This window comes from Hyla sarda, unplaced genomic scaffold (genome assembly GCF_029499605.1).
Source record: "Hyla sarda isolate aHylSar1 unplaced genomic scaffold, aHylSar1.hap1 scaffold_1646, whole genome shotgun sequence".
NCBI classification, from domain to species: Eukaryota; Metazoa; Chordata; class Amphibia; order Anura; family Hylidae; genus Hyla; species Hyla sarda.
Genome location: NW_026608284.1, coordinates 29,482 through 57,318, shown reverse-complemented (window position 1 = coordinate 57,318; position 27,837 = coordinate 29,482). Strand labels below are relative to the sequence as shown.

Here is a 27,837-nt window from a genome sequence, read left to right as displayed (position 1 = left end):
TATGCTATTGTGCACCTACCTGATGCATCAGAAGGTGCGAGGCCCTTGCTAAATTCTGTGCACAGACTTTGAGATCTATACTTTAGACTGTATCTAAACCTGCTCCAACATGGACTGACATTCTGGCCTACTTTCAGCCGATGCGACTTGTCTGTCGCTGAACAGTCGCTTTTTATGTATTCAGCACCTATGTATAATGTTGTAAAAATGCTCTAGAAGCTAAAGTCGCAGAAATGTCACACATATTTGGCCTGCAACTTTCTGTGCGACAAATTCAGACAGGAAAAATCAGTATAAATCCTTAGAAAATTATCCCCCAGTGTCTCCATCTGCTGGCGGTATTGAATAAGCACTGCTGCACTGATGGGGTATGCATTAGACGAAAAAAAAGAAGAAAAAGAAGAATAATACGCCCAGAAAAGAGGCGAAAAGGAGAAAAACGTAAAAAAACGTGAAAAAAAAGTAAGAGGAAGAGAAGGGAAAAAAAGGTGGAAATGGGTTTAAAAGTGATTTCGGCGGAGAAATATATATATATATATATATATATATATATATATATATATATATATACGCGCACACACACACATATATATAAACGTATTCTCCGTTGAGATATTGCAGCCGCTGCTGTGTCCAGGCCCAGGAGCCTTAGCACTGTGCTGTGATGTCACTCAATACCACTGACATCACTAGGTGTAAACAACATCTCTCCTTTGCTGTGTATGTGACTATGGAGCTGTTTGGTGATGTCGTCTATTATGGCCTTCATAGAAGCAACAGGAGATTGTTGCATCCATCTAGAACCCTCAGAACTACAGTGCTATGATGTCACTCACTTCCACAGGCCTTGCAGAGTGTAAACAACAACAACCCAGCTTTGTTGTGTATGTAACCATAGGGATTTGTGATGTCACCTAGAACCTTCACAGCAGCGACAGCTTTATGAGGAGCATCAGCACTGCTCTGCCTGAGCAGAACCATCACCGCCATAGGTTGTCAAATAACCCGGATTTAACCCACACAGGTAAGTCCAATGGGGTGCAGGCATGTCCTCTATGCTTACAGCTTCCCGTGGGTGTTGGTTTGATACCGTTTGGGGACAGCCAAGGAGGCATCTGCAGGCAACAAAGGTAGGTGTGTGCTTGTGTGTGTGTTTCCTATGCAGATCCTAAGCCCAGTGTCACATGCAAGTAGGAGGAGTAAGAAGGGTTCCTGGCAAATCCGGGTTATGGATTGCATTTAAAAAGGCCCCGTGGGAGTGCAATGGGCCCCTGTCTTGCTGCTTAGCAATAATGGTATGGGTTTAGGTTCTGCTGTGTGTACTGGTGGTTGACTGCCCCCCAGCCCAGAGTGTGCATGGAAAATTGTCTGGCAGCCTCCCTGACAGCAAGCAGTGATAGTGCCCATGAAGGGGACCTTGTTGGGCCCGCCCCTTTCACGGTTATCGCTTCTCGGCCTTTTGGCTAAGATCAAGTGTAGTATCTGTTCTTATCAGTTTAATATCTGATACGTCCCCTATCTGGGGACCATATATTAAATGGATTTTTGAGAACGGGGGCCGATTTCGAAGCTTGCTTCCGTCGCCCTATGCATTGACCCGATATGGCAGTATCTTCGGGTACAGTGCACCACCCCCTTACAGGGTTAAAAAGAAAGATTCCTACTTTCATTGCTACCTGCTTGCTGGCTAGCCAGCTAGCCAGCCCTGTGGGCCTTGCTGCTGCAGCCAAAAAACAAAAGGTGGTGCTGCTGCTGCTGCTTCTGCTTGTGTCTGGCCGCTGTTGGAGCGTCCAGGCACAGGACTTCTGCTGCTGCTGACTAAATGGCCTCCTTAATTGGATCATTTGAGTAGCCAGCACACCTGTGCAGGTAGGGCATGACATGATAGGCAGCTGCCTTGATAGCGGGTGGGTGCTGAATGTTCCTAATTGACAAAATAAGATTAATGCTTATGAAGAAATATAAAATCTCATCCCTTCCCCAATATCGCGCCACACCCCTACCCCTTAATTCCCTGGTTGAACTTGATGGACATATGTCTTTTTTCGACCGTACTAACTATGTAACTATGTAACATAACATGGGGGGGGGGGTCTCCTGGCTGTTCACACAGGTGTGTCATTGCTGTACATTGACCATGCATTGCTTCTGTGGTATTGCAAAGGCAAAGACAAATGCTTCCAGCCATCCATTGCACTAATGGATTGGTCATCAGCTGGCTGTCTATGTCCCACATCAATATAGACCAAAGTACAGAGGGTTAGGCTATGCTATTGTGCACCTACCTGATGCATCAGAAGGTGCGAGGCCCTTGCTAAATTCTGTGCACAGACTTTGAGATCTATACTTTAGACTGTATCTAAACCTGCTCCAACATGGACTGACATTCTGGCCTACTTTCAGCCGATGCGACTTGTCTGTCGCTGAACAGTCGCTTTTTATGTATTCAGCACCTATGTATAATGTTGTAAAAATGCTCTAGAAGCTAAAGTCGCAGAAATGTCACACATATTTGGCCTGCAACTTTCTGTGCGACAAATTCAGACAGGAAAAATCAGTATAAATCCTTAGAAAATTATCCCCCAGTGTCTCCATCTGCTGGCGGTATTGAATAACATTGCTGCACTGATGGGGTATGCATTAGACGAAAAAAAAGAAGAAAAAGAAGAATAATACGCCCAGAAAAGAGGCGAAAAGGAGAAAAACGTAAAAAAACGTGAAAAAAAAGTAAGAGGAAGAGAAGGGAAAAAAAGGTGGAAATGGGTTTAAAAGTGATTTCGGCGGAGAAATATAATATATATATATATATATATATATATATATATATATATATATATATACGCGCACACACACATATATATAAACGTATTCTCCGTTGAGATATTGCAGCCGCTGCTGTGTCCAGGCCCAGGAGCCTTAGCACTGTGCTGTGATGTCACTCAATACCACTGACATCACTAGGTGTAAACAACATCTCTCCTTTGCTGTGTATGTGACTATGGAGCTGTTTGGTGATGTCGTCTATTATGGCCTTCATAGAAGCAACAGGAGATTGTTGCATCCATCTAGAACCCTCAGAACTACAGTGCTATGATGTCACTCACTTCCACAGGCCTTGCAGAGTGTAAACAACAACAACCCAGCTTTGTTGTGTATGTAACCATAGGGATTTGTGATGTCACCTAGAACCTTCACAGCAGCGACAGCTTTATGAGGAGCATCAGCACTGCTCTGCCTGAGCAGAACCATCACCGCCATAGGTTGTCAAATAACCCGGATTTAACCCACACAGGTAAGTCCAATGGGGTGCAGGCATGTCCTCTATGCTTACAGCTTCCCGTGGGTGTTGGTTTGATACCGTTTGGGGACAGCCAAGGAGGCATCTGCAGGCAACAAAGGTAGGTGTGTGCTTGTGTGTGTGTTTCCTATGCAGATCCTAAGCCCAGTGTCACATGCAAGTAGGAGGAGTAAGAAGGGTTCCTGGCAAATCCGGGTTATGGATTGCATTTAAAAAGGCCCCGTGGGAGTGCAATGGGCCCCTGTCTTGCTGCTTAGCAATAATGGTATGGGTTTAGGTTCTGCTGTGTGTACTGGTGGTTGACTGCCCCCAGCCCAGAGTGTGCATGGAAAATTGTCTGGCAGCCTCCCTGACAGCAAGCAGTGATAGTGCCCATGAAGGGGACCTTGTTGGGCCCGCCCCTTTCACGGTTATCGCTTCTCGGCCTTTTGGCTAAGATCAAGTGTAGTATCTGTTCTTATCAGTTTAATATCTGATACGTCCCCTATCTGGGGACCATATATTAAATGGATTTTTGAGAACGGGGGCCGATTTCGAAGCTTGCTTCCGTCGCCCTATGCATTGACCCGATATGGCAGTATCTTCGGGTACAGTGCACCACCCCCTTACAGGGTTAAAAAGAAAGATTCCTACTTTCATTGCTACCTGCTTGCTGGCTAGCCAGCTAGCCAGCCCTGTGGGCCTTGCTGCTGCAGCCAAAAAACAAAAGGTGGTGCTGCTGCTGCTGCTTCTGCTTGTGTCTGGCCGCTGTTGGAGCGTCCAGGCACAGGACTTCTGCTGCTGCTGACTAAATGGCCTCCTTAATTGGATCATTTGAGTAGCCAGCACACCTGTGCAGGTAGGGCATGACATGATAGGCAGCTGCCTTGATAGCGGGTGGGTGCTGAATGTTCCTAATTGACAAAATAAGATTAATGCTTATGAAGAAATATAAAATCTCATCCCTTCCCCAATATCGCGCCACACCCCTACCCCTTAATTCCCTGGTTGAACTTGATGGACATATGTCTTTTTTCGACCGTACTAACTATGTAACTATGTAACATAACATGGGGGGGGGGTCTCCTGGCTGTTCACACAGGTGTGTCATTGCTGTACATTGACCATGCATTGCTTCTGTGGTATTGCAAAGGCAAAGACAAATGCTTCCAGCCATCCATTGCACTAATGGATTGGTCATCAGCTGGCTGTCTATGTCCCGCATCAATATAGACCAAAGTACAGAGGGTTAGGCTATGCTATTGTGCACCTACCTGATGCATCAGAAGGTGCGAGGCCCTTGCTAAATTCTGTGCACAGACTTTGAGATCTATACTTTAGACTGTATCTAAACCTGCTCCAACATGGACTGACATTCTGGCCTACTTTCAGCCGATGCAACTTGTCTGTCGCTGAACAGTCGCTTTTTATGTATTCAGCACCTATGTATAATGTTGTAAAAATGCTCTAGAAGCTAAAGTCGCAGAAATGTCACACATATTTGGCCTGCAACTTTCTGTGCGACAAATTCAGACAGGAAAAATCAGTATAAATCCTTAGAAAATTATCCCCCAGTGTCTCCATCTGCTGGCGGTATTGAATAAGCATTGCTGCACTGATGGGGTATGCATTAGACGAAAAAAAAGAAGAAAAAGAAGAATAATACGCCCAGAAAAGAGGCGAAAAGGAGAAAAACGTAAAAAAACGTGAAAAAAAAGTAAGAGGAAGAGAAGGGAAAAAAAGGTGGAAATGGGTTTAAAAGTGATTTCGGCGGAGAAATATATATATATATATATATATATATATATATATATATATATACGCGCACACACACACATATATATAAACGTATTCTCCGTTGAGATATTGCAGCCGCTGCTGTGTCCAGGCCCAGGAGCCTTAGCACTGTGCTGTGATGTCACTCAATACCACTGACATCACTAGGTGTAAACAACATCTCTCCTTTGCTGTGTATGTGACTATGGAGCTGTTTGGTGATGTCGTCTATTATGGCCTTCATAGAAGCAACAGGAGATTGTTGCATCCATCTAGAACCCTCAGAACTACAGTGCTATGATGTCACTCACTTCCACAGGCCTTGCAGAGTGTAAACAACAACAACCCAGCTTTGTTGTGTATGTAACCATAGGGATTTGTGATGTCACCTAGAACCTTCACAGCAGCGACAGCTTTATGAGGAGCATCAGCACTGCTCTGCCTGAGCAGAACCATCACCGCCATAGGTTGTCAAATAACCCGGATTTAACCCACACAGGTAAGTCCAATGGGGTGCAGGCATGTCCTCTATGCTTACAGCTTCCCGTGGGTGTTGGTTTGATACCGTTTGGGGACAGCCAAGGAGGCATCTGCAGGCAACAAAGGTAGGTGTGTGCTTGTGTGTGTGTTTCCTATGCAGATCCTAAGCCCAGTGTCACATGCAAGTAGGAGGAGTAAGAAGGGTTCCTGGCAAATCCGGGTTATGGATTGCATTTAAAAAGGCCCCGTGGGAGTGCAATGGGCCCCTGTCTTGCTGCTTAGCAATAATGGTATGGGTTTAGGTTCTGCTGTGTGTACTGGTGGTTGACTGCCCCCCAGCCCAGAGTGTGCATGGAAAATTGTCTGGCAGCCTCCCTGACAGCAAACAGTGATAGTGCCCATGAAGGGGACCTTGTTGGGCCCGCCCCTTTCACGGTTATCGCTTCTCGGCCTTTTGGCTAAGATCAAGTGTAGTATCTGTTCTTATCAGTTTAATATCTGATACGTCCCCTATCTGGGGACCATATATTAAATGGATTTTTGAGAACGGGGGCCGATTTCGAAGCTTGCTTCCGTCGCCCTATGCATTGACCCGATATGGCAGTATCTTCGGGTACAGTGCACCACCCCCTTACAGGGTTAAAAAGAAAGATTCCTACTTTCATTGCTACCTGCTTGCTGGCTAGCCAGCTAGCCAGCCCTGTGGGCCTTGCTGCTGCAGCCAAAAAACAAAAGGTGGTGCTGCTGCTGCTGCTTCTGCTTGTGTCTGGCCGCTGTTGGAGCGTCCAGGCACAGGACTTCTGCTGCTGCTGACTAAATGGCCTCCTTAATTGGATCATTTGAGTAGCCAGCACACCTGTGCAGGTAGGGCATGACATGATAGGCAGCTGCCTTGATAGCGGGTGGGTGCTGAATGTTCCTAATTGACAAAATAAGATTAATGCTTATGAAGAAATATAAAATCTCATCCCTTCCCCAATATCGCGCCACACCCCTACCCCTTAATTCCCTGGTTGAACTTGATGGACATATGTCTTTTTTCGACCGTACTAACTATGTAACTATGTAACATAACATGGGGGGGGGGGGGGGTCTCCTGGCTGTTCACACAGGTGTGTCATTGCTGTACATTGACCATGCATTGCTTCTGTGGTATTGCAAAGGCAAAGACAAATGCTTCCAGCCATCCATTGCACTAATGGATTGGTCATCAGCTGGCTGTCTATGTCCCGCATCAATATAGACCAAAGTACAGAGGGTTAGGCTATGCTATTGTGCACCTACCTGATGCATCAGAAGGTGCGAGGCCCTTGCTAAATTCTGTGCACAGACTTTGAGATCTATACTTTAGACTGTATCTAAACCTGCTCCAACATGGACTGACATTCTGGCCTACTTTCAGCCGATGCGACTTGTCTGTCGCTGAACAGTCGCTTTTTATGTATTCAGCACCTATGTATAATGTTGTAAAAATGCTCTAGAAGCTAAAGTCGCAGAAATGTCACACATATTTGGCCTGCAACTTTCTGTGCGACAAATTCAGACAGGAAAAATCAGTATAAATCCTTAGAAAATTATCCCCCAGTGTCTCCATCTGCTGGCGGTATTGAATAAGCATTGCTGCACTGATGGGGTATGCATTAGACGAAAAAAAAGAAGAAAAAGAAGAATAATACGCCCAGAAAAGAGGCGAAAAGGAGAAAAACGTAAAAAAACGTGAAAAAAAAGTAAGAGGAAGAGAAGGGAAAAAAAGGTGGAAATGGGTTTAAAAGTGATTTCGGCGGAGAAATATATATATATATATATATATATATATATATATATATATATATATATACGCGCACACACACACATATATATAAACGTATTCTCCGTTGAGATATTGCAGCCGCTGCTGTGTCCAGGCCCAGGAGCCTTAGCACTGTGCTGTGATGTCACTCAATACCACTGACATCACTAGGTGTAAACAACATCTCTCCTTTGCTGTGTATGTGACTATGGAGCTGTTTGGTGATGTCGTCTATTATGGCCTTCATAGAAGCAACAGGAGATTGTTGCATCCATCTAGAACCCTCAGAACTACAGTGCTATGATGTCACTCACTTCCACAGGCCTTGCAGAGTGTAAACAACAACAACCCAGCTTTGTTGTGTATGTAACCATAGGGATTTGTGATGTCACCTAGAACCTTCACAGCAGCGACAGCTTTATGAGGAGCATCAGCACTGCTCTGCCTGAGCAGAACCATCACCGCCATAGGTTGTCAAATAACCCGGATTTAACCCACACAGGTAAGTCCAATGGGGTGCAGGCATGTCATCTATGCTTACAGCTTCCCGTGGGTGTTGGTTTGATACCGTTTGGGGACAGCCAAGGAGGCATCTGCAGGCAACAAAGGTAGGTGTGTGCTTGTGTGTGTGTTTCCTATGCAGATCCTAAGCCCAGTGTCACATGCAAGTAGGAGGAGTAAGAAGGGTTCCTGGCAAATCCGGGTTATGGATTGCATTTAAAAAGGCCCCGTGGGAGTGCAATGGGCCCCTGTCTTGCTGCTTAGCAATAATGGTATGGGTTTAGGTTCTGCTGTGTGTACTGGTGGTTGACTGCCCCCCAGCCCAGAGTGTGCATGGAAAATTGTCTGGCAGCCTCCCTGACAGCAAGCAGTGATAGTGCCCATGAAGGGGACCTTGTTGGGCCCGCCCCTTTCACGGTTATCGCTTCTCGGCCTTTTGGCTAAGATCAAGTGTAGTATCTGTTCTTATCAGTTTAATATCTGATACGTCCCCTATCTGGGGACCATATATTAAATGGATTTTTGAGAACGGGGGCCGATTTCGAAGCTTGCTTCCGTCGCCCTATGCATTGACCCGATATGGCAGTATCTTCGGGTACAGTGCACCACCCCCTTACAGGGTTAAAAAGAAAGATTCCTACTTTCATTGCTACCTGCTTGCTGGCTAGCCAGCTAGCCAGCCCTGTGGGCCTTGCTGCTGCAGCCAAAAAACAAAAGGTGGTGCTGCTGCTGCTGCTTCTGCTTGTGTCTGGCCGCTGTTGGAGCGTCCAGGCACAGGACTTCTGCTGCTGCTGACTAAATGGCCTCCTTAATTGGATCATTTGAGTAGCCAGCACACCTGTGCAGGTAGGGCATGACATGATAGGCAGCTGCCTTGATAGCGGGTGGGTGCTGAATGTTCCTAATTGACAAAATAAGATTAATGCTTATGAAGAAATATAAAATCTCATCCCTTCCCCAATATCGCGCCACACCCCTACCCCTTAATTCCCTGGTTGAACTTGATGGACATATGTCTTTTTTCGACCGTACTAACTATGTAACTATGTAACATAACATGGGGGGGGGGGGGGGGGGGTCTCCTGGCTGTTCACACAGGTGTGTCATTGCTGTACATTGACCATGCATTGCTTCTGTGGTATTGCAAAGGCAAAGACAAATGCTTCCAGCCATCCATTGCACTAATGGATTGGTCATCAGCTGGCTGTCTATGTCCCGCATCAATATAGACCAAAGTACAGAGGGTTAGGCTATGCTATTGTGCACCTACCTGATGCATCAGAAGGTGCGAGGCCCTTGCTAAATTCTGTGCACAGACTTTGAGATCTATACTTTAGACTGTATCTAAACCTGCTCCAACATGGACTGACATTCTGGCCTACTTTCAGCCGATGCGACTTGTCTGTCGCTGAACAGTCGCTTTTTATGTATTCAGCACCTATGTATAATGTTGTAAAAATGCTCTAGAAGCTAAAGTCGCAGAAATGTCACACATATTTGGCCTGCAACTTTCTGTGCGACAAATTCAGACAGGAAAAATCAGTATAAATCCTTAGAAAATTATCCCCCAGTGTCTCCATCTGCTGGCGGTATTGAATAAGCATTGCTGCACTGATGGGGTATGCATTAGACGAAAAAAAAGAAGAAAAAGAAGAATAATACGCCCAGAAAAGAGGCGAAAAGGAGAAAAACGTAAAAAAACGTGAAAAAAAAGTAAGAGGAAGAGAAGGGAAAAAAAGGTGGAAATGGGTTTAAAAGTGATTTCGGCGGAGAAATATATATATATATATATATATATATATATATATATATACACGCGCACACACACACATATATATAAACGTATTCTCCGTTGAGATATTGCAGCCGCTGCTGTGTCCAGGCCCAGGAGCCTTAGCACTGTGCTGTGATGTCACTCAATACCACTGACATCACTAGGTGTAAACAACATCTCTCCTTTGCTGTGTATGTGACTATGGAGCTGTTTGGTGATGTCGTCTATTATGGCCTTCATAGAAGCAACAGGAGATTGTTGCATCCATCTAGAACCCTCAGAACTACAGTGCTATGATGTCACTCACTTCCACAGGCCTTGCAGAGTGTAAACAACAACAACCCAGCTTTGTTGTGTATGTAACCATAGGGATTTGTGATGTCACCTAGAACCTTCACAGCAGCGACAGCTTTATGAGGAGCATCAGCACTGCTCTGCCTGAGCAGAACCATCACCGCCATAGGTTGTCAAATAACCCGGATTTAACCCACACAGGTAAGTCCAATGGGGTGCAGGCATGTCCTCTATGCTTACAGCTTCCCGTGGGTGTTGGTTTGATACCGTTTGGGGACAGCCAAGGAGGCATCTGCAGGCAACAAAGGTAGGTGTGTGCTTGTGTGTGTGTTTCCTATGCAGATCCTAAGCCCAGTGTCACATGCAAGTAGGAGGAGTAAGAAGGGTTCCTGGCAAATCCGGGTTATGGATTGCATTTAAAAAGGCCCCGTGGGAGTGCAATGGGCCCCTGTCTTGCTGCTTAGCAATAATGGTATGGGTTTAGGTTCTGCTGTGTGTACTGGTGGTTGACTGCCCCCCAGCCCAGAGTGTGCATGGAAAATTGTCTGGCAGCCTCCCTGACAGCAAGCAGTGATAGTGCCCATGAAGGGGACCTTGTTGGGCCCGCCCCTTTCACGGTTATCGCTTCTCGGCCTTTTGGCTAAGATCAAGTGTAGTATCTGTTCTTATCAGTTTAATATCTGATACGTCCCCTATCTGGGGACCATATATTAAATGGATTTTTGAGAACGGGGGCCGATTTCGAAGCTTGCTTCCGTCGCCCTATGCATTGACCCGATATGGCAGTATCTTCGGGTACAGTGCACCACCCCCTTACAGGGTTAAAAAGAAAGATTCCTACTTTCATTGCTACCTGCTTGCTGGCTAGCCAGCTAGCCAGCCCTGTGGGCCTTGCTGCTGCAGCCAAAAAACAAAAGGTGGTGCTGCTGCTGCTGCTTCTGCTTGTGTCTGGCCGCTGTTGGAGCGTCCAGGCACAGGACTTCTGCTGCTGCTGACTAAATGGCCTCCTTAATTGGATCATTTGAGTAGCCAGCACACCTGTGCAGGTAGGGCATGACATGATAGGCAGCTGCCTTGATAGCGGGTGGGTGCTGAATGTTCCTAATTGACAAAATAAGATTAATGCTTATGAAGAAATATAAAATCTCATCCCTTCCCCAATATCGCGCCACACCCCTACCCCTTAATTCCCTGGTTGAACTTGATGGACATATGTCTTTTTTCGACCGTACTAACTATGTAACTATGTAACATAACATGGGGGGGGGGGGGGTCTCCTGGCTGTTCACACAGGTGTGTCATTGCTGTACATTGACCATGCATTGCTTCTGTGGTATTGCAAAGGCAAAGACAAATGCTTCCAGCCATCCATTGCACTAATGGATTGGTCATCAGCTGGCTGTCTATGTCCCGCATCAATATAGACCAAAGTACAGAGGGTTAGGCTATGCTATTGTGCACCTACCTGATGCATCAGAAGGTGCGAGGCCCTTGCTAAATTCTGTGCACAGACTTTGAGATCTATACTTTAGACTGTATCTAAACCTGCTCCAACATGGACTGACATTCTGGCCTACTTTCAGCCGATGCGACTTGTCTGTCGCTGAACAGTCGCTTTTTATGTATTCAGCACCTATGTATAATGTTGTAAAAATGCTCTAGAAGCTAAAGTCGCAGAAATGTCACACATATTTGGCCTGCAACTTTCTGTGCGACAAATTCAGACAGGAAAAATCAGTATAAATCCTTAGAAAATTATCCCCCAGTGTCTCCATCTGCTGGCGGTATTGAATAAGCATTGCTGCACTGATGGGGTATGCATTAGACGAAAAAAAAGAAGAAAAAGAAGAATAATACGCCCAGAAAAGAGGCGAAAAGGAGAAAAACGTAAAAAAACGTGAAAAAAAAGTAAGAGGAAGAGAAGGGAAAAAAAGGTGGAAATGGGTTTAAAAGTGATTTCGGCGGAGAAATATATATATATATATATATATATATATATATATATATATATATACGCGCACACACACACATATATATAAACGTATTCTCCGTTGAGATATTGCAGCCGCTGCTGTGTCCAGGCCCAGGAGCCTTAGCACTGTGCTGTGATGTCACTCAATACCACTGACATCACTAGGTGTAAACAACATCTCTCCTTTGCTGTGTATGTGACTATGGAGCTGTTTGGTGATGTCGTCTATTATGGCCTTCATAGAAGCAACAGGAGATTGTTGCATCCATCTAGAACCCTCAGAACTACAGTGCTATGATGTCACTCACTTCCACAGGCCTTGCAGAGTGTAAACAACAACAACCCAGCTTTGTTGTGTATGTAACCATAGGGATTTGTGATGTCACCTAGAACCTTCACAGCAGCGACAGCTTTATGAGGAGCATCAGCACTGCTCTGCCTGAGCAGAACCATCACCGCCATAGGTTGTCAAATAACCCGGATTTAACCCACACAGGTAAGTCCAATGGGGTGCAGGCATGTCATCTATGCTTACAGCTTCCCGTGGGTGTTGGTTTGATACCGTTTGGGGACAGCCAAGGAGGCATCTGCAGGCAACAAAGGTAGGTGTGTGCTTGTGTGTGTGTTTCCTATGCAGATCCTAAGCCCAGTGTCACATGCAAGTAGGAGGAGTAAGAAGGGTTCCTGGCAAATCCGGGTTATGGATTGCATTTAAAAAGGCCCCGTGGGAGTGCAATGGGCCCCTGTCTTGCTGCTTAGCAATAATGGTATGGGTTTAGGTTCTGCTGTGTGTACTGGTGGTTGACTGCCCCCCAGCCCAGAGTGTGCATGGAAAATTGTCTGGCAGCCTCCCTGACAGCAAGCAGTGATAGTGCCCATGAAGGGGACCTTGTTGGGCCCGCCCCTTTCACGGTTATCGCTTCTCGGCCTTTTGGCTAAGATCAAGTGTAGTATCTGTTCTTATCAGTTTAATATCTGATACGTCCCCTATCTGGGGACCATATATTAAATGGATTTTTGAGAACGGGGGCCGATTTCGAAGCTTGCTTCCGTCGCCCTATGCATTGACCCGATATGGCAGTATCTTCGGGTACAGTGCACCACCCCCTTACAGGGTTAAAAAGAAAGATTCCTACTTTCATTGCTACCTGCTTGCTGGCTAGCCAGCTAGCCAGCCCTGTGGGCCTTGCTGCTGCAGCCAAAAAACAAAAGGTGGTGCTGCTGCTGCTGCTTCTGCTTGTGTCTGGCCGCTGTTGGAGCGTCCAGGCACAGGACTTCTGCTGCTGCTGACTAAATGGCCTCCTTAATTGGATCATTTGAGTAGCCAGCACACCTGTGCAGGTAGGGCATGACATGATAGGCAGCTGCCTTGATAGCGGGTGGGTGCTGAATGTTCCTAATTGACAAAATAAGATTAATGCTTATGAAGAAATATAAAATCTCATCCCTTCCCCAATATCGCGCCACACCCCTACCCCTTAATTCCCTGGTTGAACTTGATGGACATATGTCTTTTTTCGACCGTACTAACTATGTAACTATGTAACATAACATGGGGGGGGGGGGGGGGGGGTCTCCTGGCTGTTCACACAGGTGTGTCATTGCTGTACATTGACCATGCATTGCTTCTGTGGTATTGCAAAGGCAAAGACAAATGCTTCCAGCCATCCATTGCACTAATGGATTGGTCATCAGCTGGCTGTCTATGTCCCGCATCAATATAGACCAAAGTACAGAGGGTTAGGCTATGCTATTGTGCACCTACCTGATGCATCAGAAGGTGCGAGGCCCTTGCTAAATTCTGTGCACAGACTTTGAGATCTATACTTTAGACTGTATCTAAACCTGCTCCAACATGGACTGACATTCTGGCCTACTTTCAGCCGATGCGACTTGTCTGTCGCTGAACAGTCGCTTTTTATGTATTCAGCACCTATGTATAATGTTGTAAAAATGCTCTAGAAGCTAAAGTCGCAGAAATGTCACACATATTTGGCCTGCAACTTTCTGTGCGACAAATTCAGACAGGAAAAATCAGTATAAATCCTTAGAAAATTATCCCCCAGTGTCTCCATCTGCTGGCGGTATTGAATAAGCATTGCTGCACTGATGGGGTATGCATTAGACGAAAAAAAAGAAGAAAAAGAAGAATAATACGCCCAGAAAAGAGGCGAAAAGGAGAAAAACGTAAAAAAACGTGAAAAAAAAGTAAGAGGAAGAGAAGGGAAAAAAAGGTGGAAATGGGTTTAAAAGTGATTTCGGCGGAGAAATATATATATATATATATATATATATATATATATATATATATACACGCGCACACACACACATATATATAAACGTATTCTCCGTTGAGATATTGCAGCCGCTGCTGTGTCCAGGCCCAGGAGCCTTAGCACTGTGCTGTGATGTCACTCAATACCACTGACATCACTAGGTGTAAACAACATCTCTCCTTTGCTGTGTATGTGACTATGGAGCTGTTTGGTGATGTCGTCTATTATGGCCTTCATAGAAGCAACAGGAGATTGTTGCATCCATCTAGAACCCTCAGAACTACAGTGCTATGATGTCACTCACTTCCACAGGCCTTGCAGAGTGTAAACAACAACAACCCAGCTTTGTTGTGTATGTAACCATAGGGATTTGTGATGTCACCTAGAACCTTCACAGCAGCGACAGCTTTATGAGGAGCATCAGCACTGCTCTGCCTGAGCAGAACCATCACCGCCATAGGTTGTCAAATAACCCGGATTTAACCCACACAGGTAAGTCCAATGGGGTGCAGGCATGTCCTCTATGCTTACAGCTTCCCGTGGGTGTTGGTTTGATACCGTTTGGGGACAGCCAAGGAGGCATCTGCAGGCAACAAAGGTAGGTGTGTGCTTGTGTGTGTGTTTCCTATGCAGATCCTAAGCCCAGTGTCACATGCAAGTAGGAGGAGTAAGAAGGGTTCCTGGCAAATCCGGGTTATGGATTGCATTTAAAAAGGCCCCGTGGGAGTGCAATGGGCCCCTGTCTTGCTGCTTAGCAATAATGGTATGGGTTTAGGTTCTGCTGTGTGTACTGGTGGTTGACTGCCCCCCAGCCCAGAGTGTGCATGGAAAATTGTCTGGCAGCCTCCCTGACAGCAAGCAGTGATAGTGCCCATGAAGGGGACCTTGTTGGGCCCGCCCCTTTCACGGTTATCGCTTCTCGGCCTTTTGGCTAAGATCAAGTGTAGTATCTGTTCTTATCAGTTTAATATCTGATACGTCCCCTATCTGGGGACCATATATTAAATGGATTTTTGAGAACGGGGGCCGATTTCGAAGCTTGCTTCCGTCGCCCTATGCATTGACCCGATATGGCAGTATCTTCGGGTACAGTGCACCACCCCCTTACAGGGTTAAAAAGAAAGATTCCTACTTTCATTGCTACCTGCTTGCTGGCTAGCCAGCTAGCCAGCCCTGTGGGCCTTGCTGCTGCAGCCAAAAAACAAAAGGTGGTGCTGCTGCTGCTGCTTCTGCTTGTGTCTGGCCGCTGTTGGAGCGTCCAGGCACAGGACTTCTGCTGCTGCTGACTAAATGGCCTCCTTAATTGGATCATTTGAGTAGCCAGCACACCTGTGCAGGTAGGGCATGACATGATAGGCAGCTGCCTTGATAGCGGGTGGGTGCTGAATGTTCCTAATTAACAAAATAAGATTAATGCTTATGAAGAAATATAAAATCTCATCCCTTCCCCAATATCGCGCCACACCCCTACCCCTTAATTCCCTGGTTGAACTTGATGGACATATGTCTTTTTTCGACCGTACTAACTATGTAACTATGTAACATAACATGGGGGGGGGGGGGTCTCCTGGCTGTTCACACAGGTGTGTCATTGCTGTACATTGACCATGCATTGCTTCTGTGGTATTGCAAAGGCAAAGACAAATGCTTCCAGCCATCCATTGCACTAATGGATTGGTCATCAGCTGGCTGTCTATGTCCCACATCAATATAGACCAAAGTACAGAGGGTTAGGCTATGCTATTGTGCACCTACCTGATGCATCAGAAGGTGCGAGGCCCTTGCTAAATTCTGTGCACAGACTTTGAGATCTATACTTTAGACTGTATCTAAACCTGCTCCAACATGGACTGACATTCTGGCCTACTTTCAGCCGATGCGACTTGTCTGTCGCTGAACAGTCGCTTTTTATGTATTCAGCACCTATGTATAATGTTGTAAAAATGCTCTAGAAGCTAAAGTCGCAGAAATGTCACACATATTTGGCCTGCAACTTTCTGTGCGACAAATTCAGACAGGAAAAATCAGTATAAATCCTTAGAAAATTATCCCCCAGTGTCTCCATCTGCTGGCGGTATTGAATAAGCATTGCTGCACTGATGGGGTATGCATTAGACGAAAAAAAAGAAGAAAAAGAAGAATAATACGCCCAGAAAAGAGGCGAAAAGGAGAAAAACGTAAAAAAACGTGAAAAAAAAGTAAGAGGAAGAGAAGGGAAAAAAAGGTGGAAATGGGTTTAAAAGTGATTTCGGCGGAGAAATATATATATATATATATATATATATATATATATATACGCGCACACACACACATATATATAAACGTATTCTCCGTTGAGATATTGCAGCCGCTGCTGTGTCCAGGCCCAGGAGCCTTAGCACTGTGCTGTGATGTCACTCAATACCACTGACATCACTAGGTGTAAACAACATCTCTCCTTTGCTGTGTATGTGACTATGGAGCTGTTTGGTGATGTCGTCTATTATGGCCTTCATAGAAGCAACAGGAGATTGTTGCATCCATCTAGAACCCTCAGAACTACAGTGCTATGATGTCACTCACTTCCACAGGCCTTGCAGAGTGTAAACAACAACAACCCAGCTTTGTTGTGTATGTAACCATAGGGATTTGTGATGTCACCTAGAACCTTCACAGCAGCGACAGCTTTATGAGGAGCATCAGCACTGCTCTGCCTGAGCAGAACCATCACCGCCATAGGTTGTCAAATAACCCGGATTTAACCCACACAGGTAAGTCCAATGGGGTGCAGGCATGTCCTCTATGCTTACAGCTTCCCGTGGGTGTTGGTTTGATACCGTTTGGGGACAGCCAAGGAGGCATCTGCAGGCAACAAAGGTAGGTGTGTGCTTGTGTGTGTGTTTCCTATGCAGATCCTAAGCCCAGTGTCACATGCAAGTAGGAGGAGTAAGAAGGGTTCCTGGCAAATCCGGGTTATGGATTGCATTTAAAAAGGCCCCGTGGGAGTGCAATGGGCCCCTGTCTTGCTGCTTAGCAATAATGGTATGGGTTTAGGTTCTGCTGTGTGTACTGGTGGTTGACTGCCCCCCAGCCCAGAGTGTGCATGGAAAATTGTCTGGCAGCCTCCCTGACAGCAAGCAGTGATAGTGCCCATGAAGGGGACCTTGTTGGGCCCGCCCCTTTCACGGTTATCGCTTCTCGGCCTTTTGGCTAAGATCAAGTGTAGTATCTGTTCTTATCAGTTTAATATCTGATACGTCCCCTATCTGGGGACCATATATTAAATGGATTTTTGAGAACGGGGGCCGATTTCGAAGCTTGCTTCCGTCGCCCTATGCATTGACCCGATATGGCAGTATCTTCGGGTACAGTGCACCACCCCCTTACAGGGTTAAAAAGAAAGATTCCTACTTTCATTGCTACCTGCTTGCTGGCTAGCCAGCTAGCCAGCCCTGTGGGCCTTGCTGCTGCAGCCAAAAAACAAAAGGTGGTGCTGCTGCTGCTGCTTCTGCTTGTGTCTGGCCGCTGTTGGAGCGTCCAGGCACAGGACTTCTGCTGCTGCTGACTAAATGGCCTCCTTAATTGGATCATTTGAGTAGCCAGCACACCTGTGCAGGTAGGGCATGACATGATAGGCAGCTGCCTTGATAGCGGGTGGGTGCTGAATGTTCCTAATTGACAAAATAAGATTAATGCTTATGAAGAAATATAAAATCTCATCCCTTCCCCAATATCGCGCCACACCCCTACCCCTTAATTCCCTGGTTGAACTTGATGGACATATGTCTTTTTTCGACCGTACTAACTATGTAACTATGTAACATAACATGGGGGGGGGGGGGTCTCCTGGCTGTTCACACAGGTGTGTCATTGCTGTACATTGACCATGCATTGCTTCTGTGGTATTGCAAAGGCAAAGACAAATGCTTCCAGCCATCCATTGCACTAATGGATTGGTCATCAGCTGGCTGTCTATGTCCCGCATCAATATAGACCAAAGTACAGAGGGTTAGGCTATGCTATTGTGCACCTACCTGATGCATCAGAAGGTGCGAGGCCCTTGCTAAATTCTGTGCACAGACTTTGAGATCTATACTTTAGACTGTATCTAAACCTGCTCCAACATGGACTGACATTCTGGCCTACTTTCAGCCGATGCGACTTGTCTGTCGCTGAACAGTCGCTTTTTATGTATTCAGCACCTATGTATAATGTTGTAAAAATGCTCTAGAAGCTAAAGTCGCAGAAATGTCACACATATTTGGCCTGCAACTTTCTGTGCGACAAATTCAGACAGGAAAAATCAGTATAAATCCTTAGAAAATTATCCCCCAGTGTCTCCATCTGCTGGCGGTATTGAATAAGCATTGCTGCACTGATGGGGTATGCATTAGACGAAAAAAAAGAAGAAAAAGAAGAATAATACGCCCAGAAAAGAGGCGAAAAGGAGAAAAACGTAAAAAAACGTGAAAAAAAAGTAAGAGGAAGAGAAGGGAAAAAAAGGTGGAAATGGGTTTAAAAGTGATTTCGGCGGAGAAATATATATATATATATATATATATATATATATATATATATATATACGCGCACACACACACATATATATAAACGTATTCTCCGTTGAGATATTGCAGCCGCTGCTGTGTCCAGGCCCAGGAGCCTTAGCACTGTGCTGTGATGTCACTCAATACCACTGACATCACTAGGTGTAAACAACATCTCTCCTTTGCTGTGTATGTGACTATGGAGCTGTTTGGTGATGTCGTCTATTATGGCCTTCATAGAAGCAACAGGAGATTGTTGCATCCATCTAGAACCCTCAGAACTACAGTGCTATGATGTCACTCACTTCCACAGGCCTTGCAGAGTGTAAACAACAACAACCCAGCTTTGTTGTGTATGTAACCATAGGGATTTGTGATGTCACCTAGAACCTTCACAGCAGCGACAGCTTTATGAGGAGCATCAGCACTGCTCTGCCTGAGCAGAACCATCACCGCCATAGGTTGTCAAATAACCCGGATTTAACCCACACAGGTAAGTCCAATGGGGTGCAGGCATGTCCTCTATGCTTACAGCTTCCCGTGGGTGTTGGTTTGATACCGTTTGGGGACAGCCAAGGAGGCATCTGCAGGCAACAAAGGTAGGTGTGTGCTTGTGTGTGTGTTTCCTATGCAGATCCTAAGCCCAGTGTCACATGCAAGTAGGAGGAGTAAGAAGGGTTCCTGGCAAATCCGGGTTATGGATTGCATTTAAAAAGGCCCCGTGGGAGTGCAATGGGCCCCTGTCTTGCTGCTTAGCAATAATGGTATGGGTTTAGGTTCTGCTGTGTGTACTGGTGGTTGACTGCCCCCCAGCCCAGAGTGTGCATGGAAAATTGTCTGGCAGCCTCCCTGACAGCAAGCAGTGATAGTGCCCATGAAGGGGACCTTGTTGGGCCCGCCCCTTTCACGGTTATCGCTTCTCGGCCTTTTGGCTAAGATCAAGTGTAGTATCTGTTCTTATCAGTTTAATATCTGATACGTCCCCTATCTGGGGACCATATATTAAATGGATTTTTGAGAACGGGGGCCGATTTCGAAGCTTGCTTCCGTCGCCCTATGCATTGACCCGATATGGCAGTATCTTCGGGTACAGTGCACCACCCCCTTACAGGGTTAAAAAGAAAGATTCCTACTTTCATTGCTACCTGCTTGCTGGCTAGCCAGCTAGCCAGCCCTGTGGGCCTTGCTGCTGCAGCCAAAAAACAAAAGGTGGTGCTGCTGCTGCTGCTTCTGCTTGTGTCTGGCCGCTGTTGGAGCGTCCAGGCACAGGACTTCTGCTGCTGCTGACTAAATGGCCTCCTTAATTGGATCATTTGAGTAGCCAGCACACCTGTGCAGGTAGGGCATGACATGATAGGCAGCTGCCTTGATAGCGGGTGGGTGCTGAATGTTCCTAATTGACAAAATAAGATTAATGCTTATGAAGAAATATAAAATCTCATCCCTTCCCCAATATCGCGCCACACCCCTACCCCTTAATTCCCTGGTTGAACTTGATGGACATATGTCTTTTTTCGACCGTACTAACTATGTAACTATGTAACATAACATGGGGGGGGGGGGGGGGTCTCCTGGCTGTTCACACAGGTGTGTCATTGCTGTACATTGACCATGCATTGCTTCTGTGGTATTGCAAAGGCAAAGACAAATGCTTCCAGCCATCCATTGCACTAATGGATTGGTCATCAGCTGGCTGTCTATGTCCCGCATCAATATAGACCAAAGTACAGAGGGTTAGGCTATGCTATTGTGCACCTACCTGATGCATCAGAAGGTGCGAGGCCCTTGCTAAATTCTGTGCACAGACTTTGAGATCTATACTTTAGACTGTATCTAAACCTGCTCCAACATGGACTGACATTCTGGCCTACTTTCAGCCGATGCGACTTGTTCTGTCGCTGAACAGTCGCTTTTTATGTATTCAGCACCTATGTATAATGTTGTAAAAATGCTCTAGAAGCTAAAGTCGCAGAAATGTCACACATATTTGGCCTGCAACTTTCTGTGCGACAAATTCAGACAGGAAAAATCAGTATAAATCCTTAGAAAATTATCCCCCAGTGTCTCCATCTGCTGGCGGTATTGAATAAGCATTGCTGCACTGATGGGGTATGCATTAGACGAAAAAAAAGAAGAAAAAGAAGAATAATACGCCCAGAAAAGAGGCGAAAAGGAGAAAAACGTAAAAAAACGTGAAAAAAAAGTAAGAGGAAGAGAAGGGAAAAAAAGGTGGAAATGGGTTTAAAAGTGATTTCGGCGGAGAAATATATATATATATATATATATATATATATATATATATATATATACGCGCACACACACACATATATATAAACGTATTCTCCGTTGAGATATTGCAGCCGCTGCTGTGTCCAGGCCCAGGAGCCTTAGCACTGTGCTGTGATGTCACTCAATACCACTGACATCACTAGGTGTAAACAACATCTCTCCTTTGCTGTGTATGTGACTATGGAGCTGTTTGGTGATGTCGTCTATTATGGCCTTCATAGAAGCAACAGGAGATTGTTGCATCCATCTAGAACCCTCAGAACTACAGTGCTATGATGTCACTCACTTCCACAGGCCTTGCAGAGTGTAAACAACAACAACCCAGCTTTGTTGTGTATGTAACCATAGGGATTTGTGATGTCACCTAGAACCTTCACAGCAGCGACAGCTTTATGAGGAGCATCAGCACTGCTCTGCCTGAGCAGAACCATCACCGCCATAGGTTGTCAAATAACCCGGATTTAACCCACACAGGTAAGTCCAATGGGGTGCAGGCATGTCCTCTATGCTTACAGCTTCCCGTGGGTGTTGGTTTGATACCGTTTGGGGACAGCCAAGGAGGCATCTGCAGGCAACAAAGGTAGGTGTGTGCTTGTGTGTGTGTTTCCTATGCAGATCCTAAGCCCAGTGTCACATGCAAGTAGGAGGAGTAAGAAGGGTTCCTGGCAAATCCGGGTTATGGATTGCATTTAAAAAGGCCCCGTGGGAGTGCAATGGGCCCCTGTCTTGCTGCTTAGCAATAATGGTATGGGTTTAGGTTCTGCTGTGTGTACTGGTGGTTGACTGCCCCCCAGCCCAGAGTGTGCATGGAAAATTGTCTGGCAGCCTCCCTGACAGCAAGCAGTGATAGTGCCCATGAAGGGGACCTTGTTGGGCCCGCCCCTTTCACGGTTATCGCTTCTCGGCCTTTTGGCTAAGATCAAGTGTAGTATCTGTTCTTATCAGTTTAATATCTGATACGTCCCCTATCTGGGGACCATATATTAAATGGATTTTTGAGAACGGGGGCCGATTTCGAAGCTTGCTTCCGTCGCCCTATGCATTGACCCGATATGGCAGTATCTTCGGGTACAGTGCACCACCCCCTTACAGGGTTAAAAAGAAAGATTCCTACTTTCATTGCTACCTGCTTGCTGGCTAGCCAGCTAGCCAGCCCTGTGGGCCTTGCTGCTGCAGCCAAAAAACAAAAGGTGGTGCTGCTGCTGCTGCTTCTGCTTGTGTCTGGCCGCTGTTGGAGCGTCCAGGCACAGGACTTCTGCTGCTGCTGACTAAATGGCCTCCTTAATTGGATCATTTGAGTAGCCAGCACACCTGTGCAGGTAGGGCATGACATGATAGGCAGCTGCCTTGATAGCGGGTGGGTGCTGAATGTTCCTAATTGACAAAATAAGATTAATGCTTATGAAGAAATATAAAATCTCATCCCTTCCCCAATATCGCGCCACACCCCTACCCCTTAATTCCCTGGTTGAACTTGATGGACATATGTCTTTTTTCGACCGTACTAACTATGTAACTATGTAACATAACATGGGGGGGGGGGTCTCCTGGCTGTTCACACAGGTGTGTCATTGCTGTACATTGACCATGCATTGCTTCTGTGGTATTGCAAAGGCAAAGACAAATGCTTCCAGCCATCCATTGCACTAATGGATTGGTCATCAGCTGGCTGTCTATGTCCCGCATCAATATAGACCAAAGTACAGAGGGTTAGGCTATGCTATTGTGCACCTACCTGATGCATCAGAAGGTGCGAGGCCCTTGCTAAATTCTGTGCACAGACTTTGAGATCTATACTTTAGACTGTATCTAAACCTGCTCCAACATGGACTGACATTCTGGCCTACTTTCAGCCGATGCGACTTGTCTGTCGCTGAACAGTCGCTTTTTATGTATTCAGCACCTATGTATAATGTTGTAAAAATGCTCTAGAAGCTAAAGTCGCAGAAATGTCACACATATTTGGCCTGCAACTTTCTGTGCGACAAATTCAGACAGGAAAAATCAGTATAAATCCTTAGAAAATTATCCCCCAGTGTCTCCATCTGCTGGCGGTATTGAATAAGCATTGCTGCACTGATGGGGTATGCATTAGACGAAAAAAAAGAAGAAAAAGAAGAATAATACGCCCAGAAAAGAGGCGAAAAGGAGAAAAACGTAAAAAAACGTGAAAAAAAAGTAAGAGGAAGAGAAGGGAAAAAAAGGTGGAAATGGGTTTAAAAGTGATTTCGGCGGAGAAATATATATATATATATATATATATATATATATATATATATATATACGCGCACACACACACATATATATAAACGTATTCTCCGTTGAGATATTGCAGCCGCTGCTGTGTCCAGGCCCAGGAGCCTTAGCACTGTGCTGTGATGTCACTCAATACCACTGACATCACTAGGTGTAAACAACATCTCTCCTTTGCTGTGTATGTGACTATGGAGCTGTTTGGTGATGTCGTCTATTATGGCCTTCATAGAAGCAACAGGAGATTGTTGCATCCATCTAGAACCCTCAGAACTACAGTGCTATGATGTCACTCACTTCCACAGGCTTTGCAGAGTGTAAACAACAACAACCCAGCTTTGTTGTGTATGTAACCATAGGGATTTGTGATGTCACCTAGAACCTTCACAGCAGCGACAGCTTTATGAGGAGCATCAGCACTGCTCTGCCTGAGCAGAACCATCACCGCCATAGGTTGTCAAATAACCCGGATTTAACCCACACAGGTAAGTCCAATGGGGTGCAGGCATGTCCTCTATGCTTACAGCTTCCCGTGGGTGTTGGTTTGATACCGTTTGGGGACAGCCAAGGAGGCATCTGCAGGCAACAAAGGTAGGTGTGTGCTTGTGTGTGTGTTTCCTATGCAGATCCTAAGCCCAGTGTCACATGCAAGTAGGAGGAGTAAGAAGGGTTCCTGGCAAATCCGGGTTATGGATTGCATTTAAAAAGGCCCCGTGGGAGTGCAATGGGCCCCTGTCTTGCTGCTTAGCAATAATGGTATGGGTTTAGGTTCTGCTGTGTGTACTGGTGGTTGACTGCCCCCCAGCCCAGAGTGTGCATGGAAAATTGTCTGGCAGCCTCCCTGACAGCAAGCAGTGATAGTGCCCATGAAGGGGACCTTGTTGGGCCCGCCCCTTTCACGGTTATCGCTTCTCGGCCTTTTGGCTAAGATCAAGTGTAGTATCTGTTCTTATCAGTTTAATATCTGATACGTCCCCTATCTGGGGACCATATATTAAATGGATTTTTGAGAACGGGGGCCGATTTCGAAGCTTGCTTCCGTCGCCCTATGCATTGACCCGATATGGCAGTATCTTCGGGTACAGTGCACCACCCCCTTACAGGGTTAAAAAGAAAGATTCCTACTTTCATTGCTACCTGCTTGCTGGCTAGCCAGCTAGCCAGCCCTGTGGGCCTTGCTGCTGCAGCCAAAAAACAAAAGGTGGTGCTGCTGCTGCTGCTTCTGCTTGTGTCTGGCCGCTGTTGGAGCGTCCAGGCACAGGACTTCTGCTGCTGCTGACTAAATGGCCTCCTTAATTGGATCATTTGAGTAGCCAGCACACCTGTGCAGGTAGGGCATGACATGATAGGCAGCTGCCTTGATAGCGGGTGGGTGCTGAATGTTCCTAATTGACAAAATAAGATTAATGCTTATGAAGAAATATAAAATCTCATCCCTTCCCCAATATCGCGCCACACCCCTACCCCTTAATTCCCTGGTTGAACTTGATGGACATATGTCTTTTTTCGACCGTACTAACTATGTAACTATGTAACATAACATGGGGGGGGGGGGGGGGGTCTCCTGGCTGTTCACACAGGTGTGTCATTGCTGTACATTGACCATGCATTGCTTCTGTGATATTGCAAAGGCAAAGACAAATGCTTCCAGCCATCCATTGCACTAATGGATTGGTCATCAGCTGGCTGTCTATGTCCCGCATCAATATAGACCAAAGTACAGAGGGTTAGGCTATGCTATTGTGCACCTACCTGATGCATCAGAAGGTGCGAGGCCCTTGCTAAATTCTGTGCACAGACTTTGAGATCTATACTTTAGACTGTATCTAAACCTGCTCCAACATGGACTGACATTCTGGCCTACTTTCAGCCGATGCGACTTGTCTGTCGCTGAACAGTCGCTTTTTATGTATTCAGCACCTATGTATAATGTTGTAAAAATGCTCTAGAAGCTAAAGTCGCAGAAATGTCACACATATTTGGCCTGCAACTTTCTGTGCGACAAATTCAGACAGGAAAAATCAGTATAAATCCTTAGAAAATTATCCCCCAGTGTCTCCATCTGCTGGCGGTATTGAATAAGCATTGCTGCACTGATGGGGTATGCATTAGACGAAAAAAAAGAAGAAAAAGAAGAATAATACGCCCAGAAAAGAGGCGAAAAGGAGAAAAACGTAAAAAAACGTGAAAAAAAAGTAAGAGGAAGAGAAGGGAAAAAAAGGTGGAAATGGGTTTAAAAGTGATTTCGGCGGAGAAATATATATATATATATATATATATATATATATATATATATATACGCGCACACACACACATATATATAAACGTATTCTCCGTTGAGATATTGCAGCCGCTGCTGTGTCCAGGCCCAGGAGCCTTAGCACTGTGCTGTGATGTCACTCAATACCACTGACATCACTAGGTGTAAACAACATCTCTCCTTTGCTGTGTATGTGACTATGGAGCTGTTTGGTGATGTCGTCTATTATGGCCTTCATAGAAGCAACAGGAGATTGTTGCATCCATCTAGAACCCTCAGAACTACAGTGCTATGATGTCACTCACTTCCACAGGCCTTGCAGAGTGTAAACAACAACAACCCAGCTTTGTTGTGTATGTAACCATAGGGATTTGTGATGTCACCTAGAACCTTCACAGCAGCGACAGCTTTATGAGGAGCATCAGCACTGCTCTGCCTGAGCAGAACCATCACCGCCATAGGTTGTCAAATAACCCGGATTTAACCCACACAGGTAAGTCCAATGGGGTGCAGGCATGTCCTCTATGCTTACAGCTTCCCGTGGGTGTTGGTTTGATACCGTTTGGGGACAGCCAAGGAGGCATCTGCAGGCAACAAAGGTAGGTGTGTGCTTGTGTGTGTGTTTCCTATGCAGATCCTAAGCCCAGTGTCACATGCAAGTAGGAGGAGTAAGAAGGGTTCCTGGCAAATCCGGGTTATGGATTGCATTTAAAAAGGCCCCGTGGGAGTGCAATGGGCCCCTGTCTTGCTGCTTAGCAATAATGGTATGGGTTTAGGTTCTGCTGTGTGTACTGGTGGTTGACTGCCCCCCAGCCCAGAGTGTGCATGGAAAATTGTCTGGCAGCCTCCCTGACAGCAAGCAGTGATAGTGCCCATGAAGGGGACCTTGTTGGGCCCGCCCCTTTCACGGTTATCGCTTCTCGGCCTTTTGGCTAAGATCAAGTGTAGTATCAGTTCTTATCAGTTTAATATCTGATACGTCCCCTATCTGGGGACCATATATTAAATGGATTTTTGAGAACGGGGGCCGATTTCGAAGCTTGCTTCCGTCGCCCTATGCATTGACCCGATATGGCAGTATCTTCGGGTACAGTGCACCACCCCCTTACAGGGTTAAAAAGAAAGATTCCTACTTTCATTGCTACCTGCTTGCTGGCTAGCCAGCTAGCCAGCCCTGTGGGCCTTGCTGCTGCAGCCAAAAAACAAAAGGTGGTGCTGCTGCTGCTGCTTCTGCTTGTGTCTGGCCGCTGTTGGAGCGTCCAGGCACAGGACTTCTGCTGCTGCTGACTAAATGGCCTCCTTAATTGGATCATTTGAGTAGCCAGCACACCTGTGCAGGTAGGGCATGACATGATAGGCAGCTGCCTTGATAGCGGGTGGGTGCTGAATGTTCCTAATTGACAAAATAAGATTAATGCTTATGAAGAAATATAAAATCTCATCCCTTCCCCAATATCGCGCCACACCCCTACCCCTTAATTCCCTGGTTGAACTTGATGGACATATGTCTTTTTTCGACCGTACTAACTATGTAACTATGTAACATAACATGGGGGGGGGGGGGGGGGGTCTCCTGGCTGTTCACACAGGTGTGTCATTGCTGTACATTGACCATGCATTGCTTCTGTGGTATTGCAAAGGCAAAGACAAATGCTTCCAGCCATCCATTGCACTAATGGATTGGTCATCAGCTGGCTGTCTATGTCCCGCATCAATATAGACCAAAGTACAGAGGGTTAGGCTATGCTATTGTGCACCTACCTGATGCATCAGAAGGTGCGAGGCCCTTGCTAAATTCTGTGCACAGACTTTGAGATCTATACTTTAGACTGTATCTAAACCTGCTCCAACATGGACTGACATTCTGGCCTACTTTCAGCCGATGCGACTTGTCTGTCGCTGAACAGTCGCTTTTTATGTATTCAGCACCTATTTATAATGTTGTAAAAATGCTCTAGAAGCTAAAGTCGCAGAAATGTCACACATATTTGGCCTGCAACTTTCTGTGCGACAAATTCAGACAGGAAAAATCAGTATAAATCCTTAGAAAATTATCCCCCAGTGTCTCCATCTGCTGGCGGTATTGAATAAGCATTGCTGCCCTGATGGGGTATGCATTAGACGAAAAAAAAGAAGAAAAAGAAGAATAATACGCCCAGAAAAGAGGCGAAAAGGAGAAAAACGTAAAAAAACGTGAAAAAAAAGTAAGAGGAAGAGAAGGGAAAAAAAGGTGGAAATGGGTTTAAAAGTGATTTCGGCGGAGAAATATATATATATATATATATATATATATATATATATATATATACGCGCACACACACACATATATATAAACGTATTCTCCGTTGAGATATTGCAGCCGCTGCTGTGTCC

General features: G+C 45.8%; 12 non-coding genes across 12 annotated transcripts; all 12 read left to right on the top strand.

The window, feature by feature from the left end:
• Window positions 1–1,443: 1,443 nt before the first annotated feature.
• LOC130311584 (U2 spliceosomal RNA) lies at window positions 1,444–1,634 on the top strand. The gene has a single exon (XR_008859913.1). It is a non-coding gene; the product is annotated as a U2 spliceosomal RNA (small nuclear RNA).
• A 2,076-nt stretch (window positions 1,635–3,710) lies between these two features.
• Window positions 3,711–3,901, top strand: LOC130311583 (U2 spliceosomal RNA). The gene has a single exon (XR_008859912.1). It is a non-coding gene; the product is annotated as a U2 spliceosomal RNA (small nuclear RNA).
• A 2,070-nt stretch (window positions 3,902–5,971) lies between these two features.
• On the top strand, window positions 5,972–6,162 carry LOC130311582 (U2 spliceosomal RNA). Its single transcript, XR_008859911.1, has one exon. It is a non-coding gene; the product is annotated as a U2 spliceosomal RNA (small nuclear RNA).
• A 2,081-nt stretch (window positions 6,163–8,243) lies between these two features.
• On the top strand, window positions 8,244–8,434 carry LOC130311581 (U2 spliceosomal RNA). The gene has a single exon (XR_008859910.1). It is a non-coding gene; the product is annotated as a U2 spliceosomal RNA (small nuclear RNA).
• Window positions 8,435–10,511: 2,077 nt separating this feature from the next.
• Window positions 10,512–10,702, top strand: LOC130311580 (U2 spliceosomal RNA). Its single transcript, XR_008859909.1, has one exon. It is a non-coding gene; the product is annotated as a U2 spliceosomal RNA (small nuclear RNA).
• Window positions 10,703–12,778: 2,076 nt separating this feature from the next.
• LOC130311579 (U2 spliceosomal RNA) lies at window positions 12,779–12,969 on the top strand. The gene has a single exon (XR_008859908.1). It is a non-coding gene; the product is annotated as a U2 spliceosomal RNA (small nuclear RNA).
• A 2,081-nt stretch (window positions 12,970–15,050) lies between these two features.
• LOC130311578 (U2 spliceosomal RNA) lies at window positions 15,051–15,241 on the top strand. Its single transcript, XR_008859907.1, has one exon. It is a non-coding gene; the product is annotated as a U2 spliceosomal RNA (small nuclear RNA).
• A 2,067-nt stretch (window positions 15,242–17,308) lies between these two features.
• Window positions 17,309–17,499, top strand: LOC130311575 (U2 spliceosomal RNA). Its single transcript, XR_008859905.1, has one exon. It is a non-coding gene; the product is annotated as a U2 spliceosomal RNA (small nuclear RNA).
• Window positions 17,500–19,574: 2,075 nt separating this feature from the next.
• On the top strand, window positions 19,575–19,765 carry LOC130311574 (U2 spliceosomal RNA). The gene has a single exon (XR_008859904.1). It is a non-coding gene; the product is annotated as a U2 spliceosomal RNA (small nuclear RNA).
• A 2,079-nt stretch (window positions 19,766–21,844) lies between these two features.
• On the top strand, window positions 21,845–22,035 carry LOC130311573 (U2 spliceosomal RNA). The gene has a single exon (XR_008859903.1). It is a non-coding gene; the product is annotated as a U2 spliceosomal RNA (small nuclear RNA).
• A 2,073-nt stretch (window positions 22,036–24,108) lies between these two features.
• On the top strand, window positions 24,109–24,299 carry LOC130311572 (U2 spliceosomal RNA). The gene has a single exon (XR_008859902.1). It is a non-coding gene; the product is annotated as a U2 spliceosomal RNA (small nuclear RNA).
• Window positions 24,300–26,376: 2,077 nt separating this feature from the next.
• On the top strand, window positions 26,377–26,567 carry LOC130311589 (U2 spliceosomal RNA). The gene has a single exon (XR_008859918.1). It is a non-coding gene; the product is annotated as a U2 spliceosomal RNA (small nuclear RNA).
• Window positions 26,568–27,837: the final 1,270 nt, after the last annotated feature.